Here is an 11039-nt window from a genome sequence, read left to right on the forward strand (position 1 = left end):
TTCGTTAAAGCCTTTAAGAAAAATTCTTGCCTCGAAGATAATGTGTTTGAAGACTAGGACTTTTGAGTTCAAAGGATGGATTAAGATGTTGGAGTTCATAAGTAATGTTTTCTATAAGGGAGTTTTCAAGAACAAAGTCAAGAGAATCAGATATAATAAGAAGAATTGAGTTTAAAGGTCAGAATAAGAGGAGTTTTGTTGTAAGCATTAGTATAGTAAGGTTTGAGAAATCAACTTAGTTTTAGATACCAATAATGTTAGAGGTCAGAAGAAGTGGAGGTGTTGGTGTGCACTGGTATGGCAATGTTTGAGGAGGCAACATGGTTTGATACATCAGCGATGTTGAGATTTGAAGAAGACAAGTAGTGGAAAGTTTAAGGTTTAGTCTAAGAAATAAATAAGAATTTTGAAGTGGGCCAAGGGGAAACAATCTTTATAAAAAAAAGAATAAGGTTAAGAAGAAGTTGAGTAGTTGTGTAGGGTCGAGTTTCTAAGTTGAAAGAAAATAAAGTCTTTGAGAAAAATGAAGTATTGTAACGGTCTTAAGTTAAGTATCTAATCAGAAAGAGATGGTTAAGTTTTATCAACAAGTAGATACTGTAGACTCAAGTTTAGAATGATGTTCTAAGATTAATGGTTCTTATAGAAGAAAGGTTTGACCATGGGCTGAGATAAAAAAATTCAAGTAACAAAGGAAGAAGCACATCAAAGTGTTAATTGTGTAAGTAAAGGTAAGGCTAGAGAATTAAGAGCACTATGAATGAGAAAAGGAGAAGAAAGGTCTTGAAATAGATAAAAAGGGGGTGTCTACAATATAAGTTACTGAAGTGGTTATCTAAAATGGTCAAGGAGTTTAGGTTGGTAGAGATGTTCAGAGATATGAAGTTGCAGGTTGTGTTAGAGTCAATTTTCATCGGTTGTAGTTATGTGGGGGTGTTGAGTGATCAACTGAGTTTAATCAAAAGAGAAGTAGTTGTTGGATGTTGTGTTATAGAATATAGTGACCCTAAACCTTAAACCCTAAACCCAAACCCTAAACCCTAAATCCTAAGGTTAAGATTTGAAAAGGTAAATTCTTGAAGAAAGTTTGAGGGTAAGTTGATAAGGTTTGTTGTGGTAGTGGTTCCGTGAAGATTTCTAAGTTATGTGGCATTTGACGAGGTAATCAAAGTGCTTAAATTGGAGGTTTATGTGGAGTAAACTCTTAGCAGGTTGAAGCTTAACCTTATGAGATAATGGGTCGTCTATAAGTCTTGTTCTAATGGATTTTGATCTTTCAAAAGTATTTCTAGTTTTAAGGGAAAGAAAACAATGGTGGTACATTAAGTGGGGATTAAACAAAAGATGAGAATTGGTGTTATGGGAATCCAGGATGTCTGATAAACACTAGTGAAGAAGAGACGATGTTGTTCTTTCATAAGTTTAGGGTGTGATCACAAGGGAGGTTTGGTTGTTTTCAAATCGTTCTCTAGTGGTTTATGGTCTTCTAGAGAAGTTTCATGTTTCAAGAAGGAAGGTCAGTGGTTATACATCAATTGTGGATCAAGTTAGAAAGTGGAGAAAAAGGGTTGTGAGAACCAAAAGAGTTTAACATGGATATGTGAAGAAGAGAAGATCAGGTTTTGTGTGGTGTAAGGGTTTTTGGTGGTGTTGAAACAGAGATAGTGGTAACAATTTCTTTTTTTTTTTGTAATTCCTGTGGAAGGTGTGGAGTATATGAGGCAGGTGATGGGTTGGTTGAAGAAGTCGTGGTTTGAACTCAGTGTAATCGTAAGAAAAACTACAAGTTTGATATTTCTCAAAAGAAAAGTATAGGACAGATTGAAACCGTTTAGTATAAGTATGGGCTGCTAGGAGTGGCTTTTAGCATGTCCATTTTCTAGGAATAAAAACAGTTTTAAGAAAACAGAATGACAAGGTTATCATAGAACAGAATAATTCTCAGAGTTTTTGTAAGATCATAGAAGTTTTTAAGAAGGTTTTTCAAAGGTGTTAGTTATCAGGTTCTAGTTGTTATGAAGAAAATGTCCTTCTCAATAAAAACGATTCATAAGGAAGTATGGGAATCAGAGTAGCGCAACGGATGATAGTGGGCATGTTCTTATCAATAAGTGGCATGTGTGAAGAGCTTTCATAATCATGGATTGGTGGTTTGTGAAGAGTGAACTTCTTTAAGAAGGTAGTGATGTTGTTATTTGAGGATAGATTGGGAGTGTTCAATGCCTTCAAAAGCTAGAAATGAGATTATTAATGGGAAAATAGGTATGAGATAGAGAGGATAAAGTGAGTCTACAGTTTCAAGCTGTAGTGTCATATTTGGAGTGATAAAGAGTTATAGGACGCTGAACAGGGAAAGTGGGTCAAGGAGACAAAGAAAATTAACTGAGTTTTGGTTTCAAGTGAGGTCAGAATCTTGAGGTGAGGAAGTGTTAACTATGACTAGAAACAAAAAGAAGATTCAAGTTCTTGGTTTGGTATGGATTGAGTAAGAGTTGGTTTAAGACTAGGAAGAGTAGGGTCTGAGGTAAAGTTGTAAAAAGATTTCATTAGTATAGTTGAAAAACTATAACTAGTGACTTTCTCAAAATAGTTGAGAAAAGGAAGTTTGGAAAATCTTAATTTGAAATGTATCATAAAATGGCTAGGTATTGATCAAGCTAGAGATTTCAAGTAGTGAAGGATATATATTTATGCGTGTTTACGAGCTAATGGTCAAGAAATGAAAATGGATCCAATTGGTGGGTTAAAGAAGTGAAGATGGAGAATTATACCTTAATAATGGGATAGCATAGTTGGAAACTATGTTACTCAATGGAGATAAGTAAAGCAATGTGGAATCATTAGAATGGGTGTGTTTAAAGGGATCAAGAGCATAACAGTTGGTAGTTAAGTTTGAAGTCATGAGTAATCAAGTCGGTTGTAGGGTGTTTCTTAGAGGAATCAAAAGAAGGTCAAGGGATATTAGTCAAAGGTTGATCTAAAGTCAAGGCTAGTGGAAAGTTTTAGAAGAAATTCACAAGAGGCAGTGGAAGATAGATGGGTAGGTTTTCAGTTTGGTAGATGTTGTTTGGTCGATCATGTGGAAAAAATCCTTCAAAACTAAGGTTTAGAGGGAGAATTTCTTTGGAGAATAATGGCTAGACCAATCTACACCAGTGAACATTAGAGTATTTTAACATAGAGGCAAGGTTTTCATGTTAGAGGTTAAGTTATGTGGTTATGATAGAGAAAATGAGGAGAATAGGTTTTTGTTCTACTTGATCAGTGAATTTTCGAGGACGAAAATTTTTCTTGTTGGGGAGAATGTGAAGACCTAGAAAATGACATTTTAGAAATGGTGGTAGTGTAAAAATAGGGAGACTAAATTATTTTAATATTAAATGGTTTTATTGGAAATAGTTTTCTTATAAACGAGTTTCATTATTTTAAAACATACAATCTCTCTTGAAACCACTTTTCTAGAGTCTCCTGCCTTCTCTCTAAGAGTTCTTGTACCCTATTCATCTGTTTGATGATCAGAGACCGCCTGTGTGATCCTCACGGTGAGATCTTCAAGTCTACCCAATCAGTTTCTCAAATAGAATAAGTCAGCCTTTTACTTTTTCTCTGGTTTCATGTTCTTCAATGCATGTAAGGTTTCTCTTTATCGGATGTATGATTCGAGCCTTTCCTTCAATTCTCTACTGATCAATGGTTCTAATGGTGTACCCCGATCATGTTTTCGTTGTCTATAGGTGTTCTTTGGTCTCTTTGAACTGAGAGAGCAAAGTAGGGTTCTCTAGAAGCTGGTTTGAGCTCCTAAAAGGTAATGGAAGCTAGTGTTTATTACTAACTGTTAATTTATAAGTATAATTTGTGATTATTTGGATAATAGTATGATTTAATTGAAATTGTGATATATGTTATAGTATTTATTGTGTTTGCATGATGTTAGTTTATGGTATGTTGATGTAATGTTTGACGTGATGTGATTTTGATGATTATTGAATGTGTGAATTGTATGTTATTAATTTGTATCTGATGATTGGAATTGGATGTTAGGGTAAGGAGTAAGGAGCTATGTTAGCCTCAAAAACTTGTTGGGCGTGATTTCGACAAGTGTACCGAATCGTTTCAAGTAATAAATCGGTAAGACCGGGTATCGTTTTCCCAAGAGACTCGTAATACTAGAGAATTGTGCGATTAACAACTCATATAGACTCAAGAACATAACAACAATTTAAGAATATGTGCAAAAAGATAAATTCACAAGTAATTACAAGGTTGGACTTTGGTATTGAAGGTACTTGGAAATGGAAAATACTAGAAATGGTATGAAATGACATTGTTAAGGTTAGTTTTCACCAATGCACTCTTGTGTATAACCAATTTCATCTCCTCTCTATCAATTTACTAAAGTCAATCCACTAAAACACTCTAGCCCTAATCCCTTAGGTGAGAGAGCCTAGGTTTTCCTTATCAAACTCCAATCCCTTGTACAATCTAACAAGCAAACCCGCATTAAAGAGCTAGGATCTAAGACAACATGTGAATCATCTTCTATCCCTAGAATCAATGAACCACAAGGACTCCTATTTCAGTTCTGGGTTTCATCTTACGTCCCCATAATCCATAAAACCAAAAAATCAAGTCATGAACGTCCCCATTACATGCAAGCTTTAAGATCGGAAACAAGAATACTAGCAATTGATAGAAAAGGCATATATATAATCAAATCATTCAACAATTACACAAGAATTCAAAGGCTACAACTAATCCCAACAAGATGGGTTTGGTTCTCCATTTCCATGGAGAACCCTAAAGCTTACAAACATGGAAGATGGAAGAAGAAGGAGACCCAAAGGAAGAGGAGGAGATGTTCCCACAAGCTCCTCACGCCCTCCATGAGCTCCAGCCGTGAAATCGCACCTCCAAAGAACCAAAGACCGTTTCTCCTTTGTGTTTCTGGGTTAAATAAGTTGTCAGCCACATCAGTAAAAATCGCGCCCGGCGCCCCTCTGTTTCGCGCCCGGGCGCGAGACTCACTGGAAAGTCACGCCCGGGCGCCCCATTTCTCACGCCCGGGCGTGAAACTCTCTGGAAGCTGAAAGTGGACGAACGTCCACTTCTCGCTGCCGAGTGTCAGCGCCTCCTTGGACGAGCGTCCTCTTTTGCTCGCTGGATGAACGTCCTCTTCTGCATGGACGAGCGTCCTCTCGTTTCTTCGCTGGACGAGCGTGCATTGCGCATCTCTCAGGACGAGCGTCCTCTTCTGCCTGGCTGGACGAGCGTCCACTTCTGCCTGGCTGGACGAGCGTCCGCTCTTCTGCCTTCTGGACTAGCGTCCACTGTGTGTCTCGCTGGACGTCTTCGCTGGACGAGCGTCCTCTTAACTCTCTGGACGAACGTCCTCCATGAGCTCCTGGACGAGCGTCCTCTTTTCTCTTCTGGACGAGCGTCCCCTCTAAACGTCCTGGACGAGCGTCCTCTTGCTGGCGACGAGCGTTTCTGGTGTGCGACGAGCGTTTCTGCGTGCCTTGTGGTTGGTTTATCTCTATAATTTGTTGGAGACTCTGACTTTTAGCTACAAAATAAGGGATTATTGATGAAAGTACATCAAAGTAGCCAAAAACACAATTATTTAGAAAACAAGACAAAAGAAGAGGATTTAATAAGTTATAAGTTAGAAAGGAGTTGATTTTGCTACTAAAATGATGCTTAAATAATGGTAAAATTTAGCATTATCAAGCTATCAAATACATAGGTTTTGTGGTTGAAAATAGAGGTTTTAATAGGCAAATTTGTGAGATAGGATTTTTATTTAGAAACTTTATGTTTCAGGTTTGAGTATATCTTATTTAAGACTTGATAGAAGTAGGAATTAGTTGAAATTTGACCTAACACTAAGGGATAGTTCGTTATTGGTGTTTTGGATAGTTTTAAATGCAAAATTTGAGGTTTGTAGTAATGCGATTTTGAATTAGAAGGTTTAGGCTAAAGGTGATGGTTTTTAATTTGTGTTTGAGTCTATTAGGACTTGTTCAAGTTGTTAGGTTGTGAAAACAAGGTGTAGAAGGTGTAAATCCGAGTTTTGCACTTTTGGAGTTATCAAATGAATGAGTGCACCTAGTTTTGAGTCTAATGATTAAAGGAGTACTTTTCTTTAATTTTAAATGTGATTTTCATCGATTATAGGGTGTAAGGAATGTATTTGATCATTAGAACAAAGCTCAAGTGCATCAAAGGCAAGTTTCGAAGTGTGTTGTTTGTTGTCATGGGACTTGAGTGCCCCCTAAGCTCCCTTTTTGCGCCCACTTTGGGCTTGAACGCCCCCTGAGTCCCTCTTTTTCCATGAAGAACTCGCTCGAGTGCCCTTGATCACCCTCAAAGCGCCACTGGGTTTTTAAGTCTTGGTTTTGTCCTGTGTTTTCTGATGCACTGTTTTGGTTTCCTTGATGGATTTAAAATGGTTTTATATGAGTTTTGATATGTTATAAGAAGTGCGTGTGTATATATATATATATATATATATATATATATGTATATATATATATATGTATATATATATATATATGTATATATATATATATATATGTATATGTATATGTATATGTATATATATGTATATGTATGTGGGATATATGATGATGATGAATAAGTGATTAATAATGTGAATGGGATTGATGGACGTAATTCCATGATCTTTATGGAGGGGTTGCATAGGGGTGTCCTATAGTGTTGTTAGTATTGTCAGAGTTAAGTTGGGAGTTTATCCTGACGCTCTCAATAACCGTAATCTTAAGTAGAGATGAATGGTTATGTCGTGGAGAGTAGTAGGAAGTCCTAGTCTAGGGACTTTATGTCGGAACAATCGGTACCGTCATAGAGTCGCGGCAGCGGAATAAAATATAGATAGCGGAAAGCGTGTAACGATCACAACACAAGTTAAAATATATGCTAAGAGTTTAGGGATCAAGAAAATCAACACAGAATTTTTATCCTGGTTCGAATCAAAAGATTCTACGTCCAGTCGTTAATCACTATGAATAGTGATTAACCTTTTTTCACTAAAATATGGTTTGCAAATTACAATCAGATAATCAAAATAAGCAAAGAATAGAAAACACTTTCCTTCGACAAACGAACGGAAGAACCTGCTCAGCCAACTTGAAGAGAACCGCTCCGACCTTTGACACACAAAACGCGAGCTTCTCCTATTCACAAGACCAGGCAAGAGCACTCTATCACTTTGAGAACTTCCTCAGACAAACTGTATTCTCAAAATGGCATATATCCTTTTCACTCACAGAGAGCTTCCCTTAGGCACAAAGCTCTAATACTCTCAATTGAAAAGTTCTGTCTAAGAGCTGTGAAGACATCTATTTATAAGCCTAGTTTCGTGCATGGTCAAAAACTGAAAAGACATCTCCCAACTGCCACTGATAATCGATTATCAAAAGTGATAATCGATTATTTGTGTCCGTTATGGGGTTTACAAAAAAGTGATAATCGATTATATGATGTGATAATCGATTATTCCTGTATGACTCTGTGATAATCGATTATTGTCATTCCATAATCGATTATTGCAGTTAAAAATGCAAGTTTACAAAGTTTACAAGAATTTCCTACTACATTTAATCTCTACAAATTGCTTTTAACAAATTCTAATATCTTCTTCAACTAAAACTTCTTGCAGCATCATCAAAACAAATTTCTTCAAGATTTACCAATACTCCTTATTGGTAACAATCTCCCCCTTTTTGATGATGATCAAAAAATACCTTCTTGTTAAAAGCATTTCTAATTTCCTGCACAGATTTCATACTTACAAACATGTTAGTAATAACTGCACTACTTAAATTAGAAGTTTTCTCCCCCTTTTTGATCATAAACAAAAAGTAAAAAAGTGGAAAAACTCCCCCTCAAATTTTTCTCCCCCTCAACAAAAGAATTGATGCATTTCAAAACAGAAATAAAATTGAAATTTCATAACATGAAAGAATAGAATACCTCATGGAATATAAGAAAAACAGAAATTCAACTCTAATTAAGAAGTACAAACAATATTAATTAATCCATAATAGAGATAAAAAAAAGATATCTAACAAACTCATATATCTTCCCCTGAATGTAATAATCCCCTTTTAAAAAAAGACTAAAAAAAAATTTAAAAAGTTTTTTTTTTTTTTTTTACGCCGTGACTTAAGATAATCGATTATTACTTTAAATAATCGATTATGTGCGAACCAAATTGTCAAAATCCAAATTTTTGAGGATGAGATAATCGATTATTACCCTTGGTAATCGATTATTTACGTTAATTTCCGAAAAACACAAATTTGGGCCAAATTTTCAACCTAAGACACATCTAACATTCATAAATTATTTCAAAGCTCTTAAAAAAATACCAGGATACCATAGAGTCTTCTTTTCCTTTTGAAAAATTAACCTGCAAAACCAAACAATAGAGTTTTGGTCCCCATAATCTCATTTGGGTCCTTTAAGGTTAGAGACAATTTACTTTATAAGAGGAATCCAAACATATTTTCCATTTGGAACATCAAAATGTTTAATTCTACATTTGTTAGAAGTGTGCCCCTTTTTCATACAATAAAAGCATGTGACAACATTTTGGTTTCTATAAGACACAGTTCCTTTTTCAACCCATACCCTACGGGTTCTTTTAATTTTGTTCTTACTTTTAAAAACACTTTTGTTTTTATAAACCTTTCTAACAGTTATAGGCATTTCAATATTATTATTTCTAGTTTCAACTTCAAGAAGATTTTCAAGAATATCAATATCAAGCATATAACTCTTACATGAAAGACATTCAACAGGATGTTCAACATTTGAAGACTCTTTCATTTCCAAGTTGCAAATTTTATTTCTCAAACTTATTTCCTCATCTAATGCCTTCTCATATTTAATTCGCAATTCTTTAAATTCCTTTTTCAAATTTTTATGAGCAACATTCAATTTTTCAGATTCATCAAGCAATTCAAGAAAAGCTTTTTGCAAATCAAATTCACTACATTCAGAATTAGAACAACTTACTTGGCTTGCAGTGTCATCAACATTAGCTGTCAAACATAAGTTTGTTTCTTCAACAGAATCACTTGAACTACTTGAGTCATTATCAACCCAAGCAATGTGAACCTTCTTCTTTTTGTGAAATTTCTTGATAATTGGACAAACGACTTTTATATGGCCTCTTTCACCACATCCATAACATTTAAAGCTTGATGAGGAACCTTGATTGTCCTTCTTTTTCTTCAAGAGTTGGCTTTTAGATGATTCATTGCTGGCCATTAAGCATAGATTTTCTTGCTTATTTGAATTGTTTGAGCTTGAGGAGCTTGAATCAGACAACGTCAACTTAACAACATCTGTGACTTTATCATGAGTAACTCTTAAAAATTCCCACATTTCCTGAGCACTTTCATAAACAGAAACTTTGAAAAAATCATCAAGGGTTAGTGCAGATAAAATTATGTTCCTAGCCCTAACATCATATTGTGCCATTCTATTTTCATCCATAGTCCACTGTAAAAATGGTTTTTCTACCTGCATATCATTTACAAAAATAGTGGGAACAATTGGTCCATTCATAACAACTTCCCAAATACCCCTGTCAATAGACTCCAAAAATATTTGCATTCTTATTTTCCAAAACGCATAATTTTCCCCCGTAAACAAAGGAGGTCTATCAATAGAAGCACCCTCAGCATAAACTTGGTTAAGACCGCCCATTTTCGAAAAATTTGAAAAACTATCAAAGCAAGCTCTGATACCAATTGTCGGAACAATCGGTACCGTTATAGAGTCGCGGCAGCGGAATAAAATATAGATAGCGGAAAGCATGTAACGATCACAACACAAGTTAAAATATATGCTAAGAGTTTAGGGATCAAGAAAATCAACACAGAATTTTTATCCTGGTTCGAATCAAAAGATTCTACGTCCAGTCGTTAATCACTATGAATAGTGATTAACCTTTTTTCACTAAAATATGGTTTGCAAATTACAATCAGATAATCAAAATAAGCAAAGAATAGAAAACACTTTCCTTCGACAAACGAACGGAAGAACCTGCTCAGCCAACTTGAAGAGAACCGCTCCGACCTTTGACACACAAAACGCGAGCTTCTCCTATTCACAAGACCAGGCAAGAGCACTCTATCACTTTGAGAACTTCCTCAGACAAACTGTATTCTCAAAATGGCATATATCCTTTTCACTCACAGAGAGCTTCCCTTAGGCACAAAGCTCTAATACTCTCAATTGAAAAGTTCTGTCTAAGAGCTGTGAAGACATCTATTTATAAGCCTAGTTTCGTGCATGGTCAAAAACTGAAAAGACATCTCCCAACTGCCACTGATAATCGATTATCAAAAGTGATAATCGATTATTTGTGTCCGTTATGGGGTTTACAAAAAAGTGATAATCGATTATATGATGTGATAATCGATTATTCCTGTATGACTCTGTGATAATCGATTATTGTCATTCCATAATCGATTATTGCAGTTAAAAATGCAAGTTTACAAAGTTTACAAGAATTTCCTACTACATTTAATCTCTACAAATTGCTTTTAACAAATTCTAATATCTTCTTCAACTAAAACTTCTTGCAGCATCATCAAAACAAATTTCTTCAAGATTTACCAATACTCCTTATTGGTAACACTTTACCTTGGTCAAAGACTTTTGTAAGGATTAACCTTGTGTGGTAGCTTGGATTGAGCCAACCGTATTACTACTACAAGTGCAGGAACCATCGTAATTTGACATTTATATTATATATCCGGATGGTCAAGTCTAAGTATGTGGCAGGTTTAAGATGAATATTTATTTTGTTTGTGTAAAATAATGTATGATGGAATTTTATTTGATTAAGATGAATTGTTTTACCATTAGCTTACCCTTGCTTTTTGTTGTCTAACTATGTGTTGTTTTCTCTTTTGCGATGATCTCCTATATGGTGTGATCTTAGGGAAAGTTATTTTGAGTTGCTCAAGCGAGAGGTGAGAGTAAAACATATTGCAAGTCAAATG

This window comes from Vigna angularis, chromosome 8 (genome assembly GCF_016808095.1).
Source record: "Vigna angularis cultivar LongXiaoDou No.4 chromosome 8, ASM1680809v1, whole genome shotgun sequence".
Taxonomy (NCBI): Eukaryota; Viridiplantae; Streptophyta; class Magnoliopsida; order Fabales; family Fabaceae; genus Vigna; species Vigna angularis.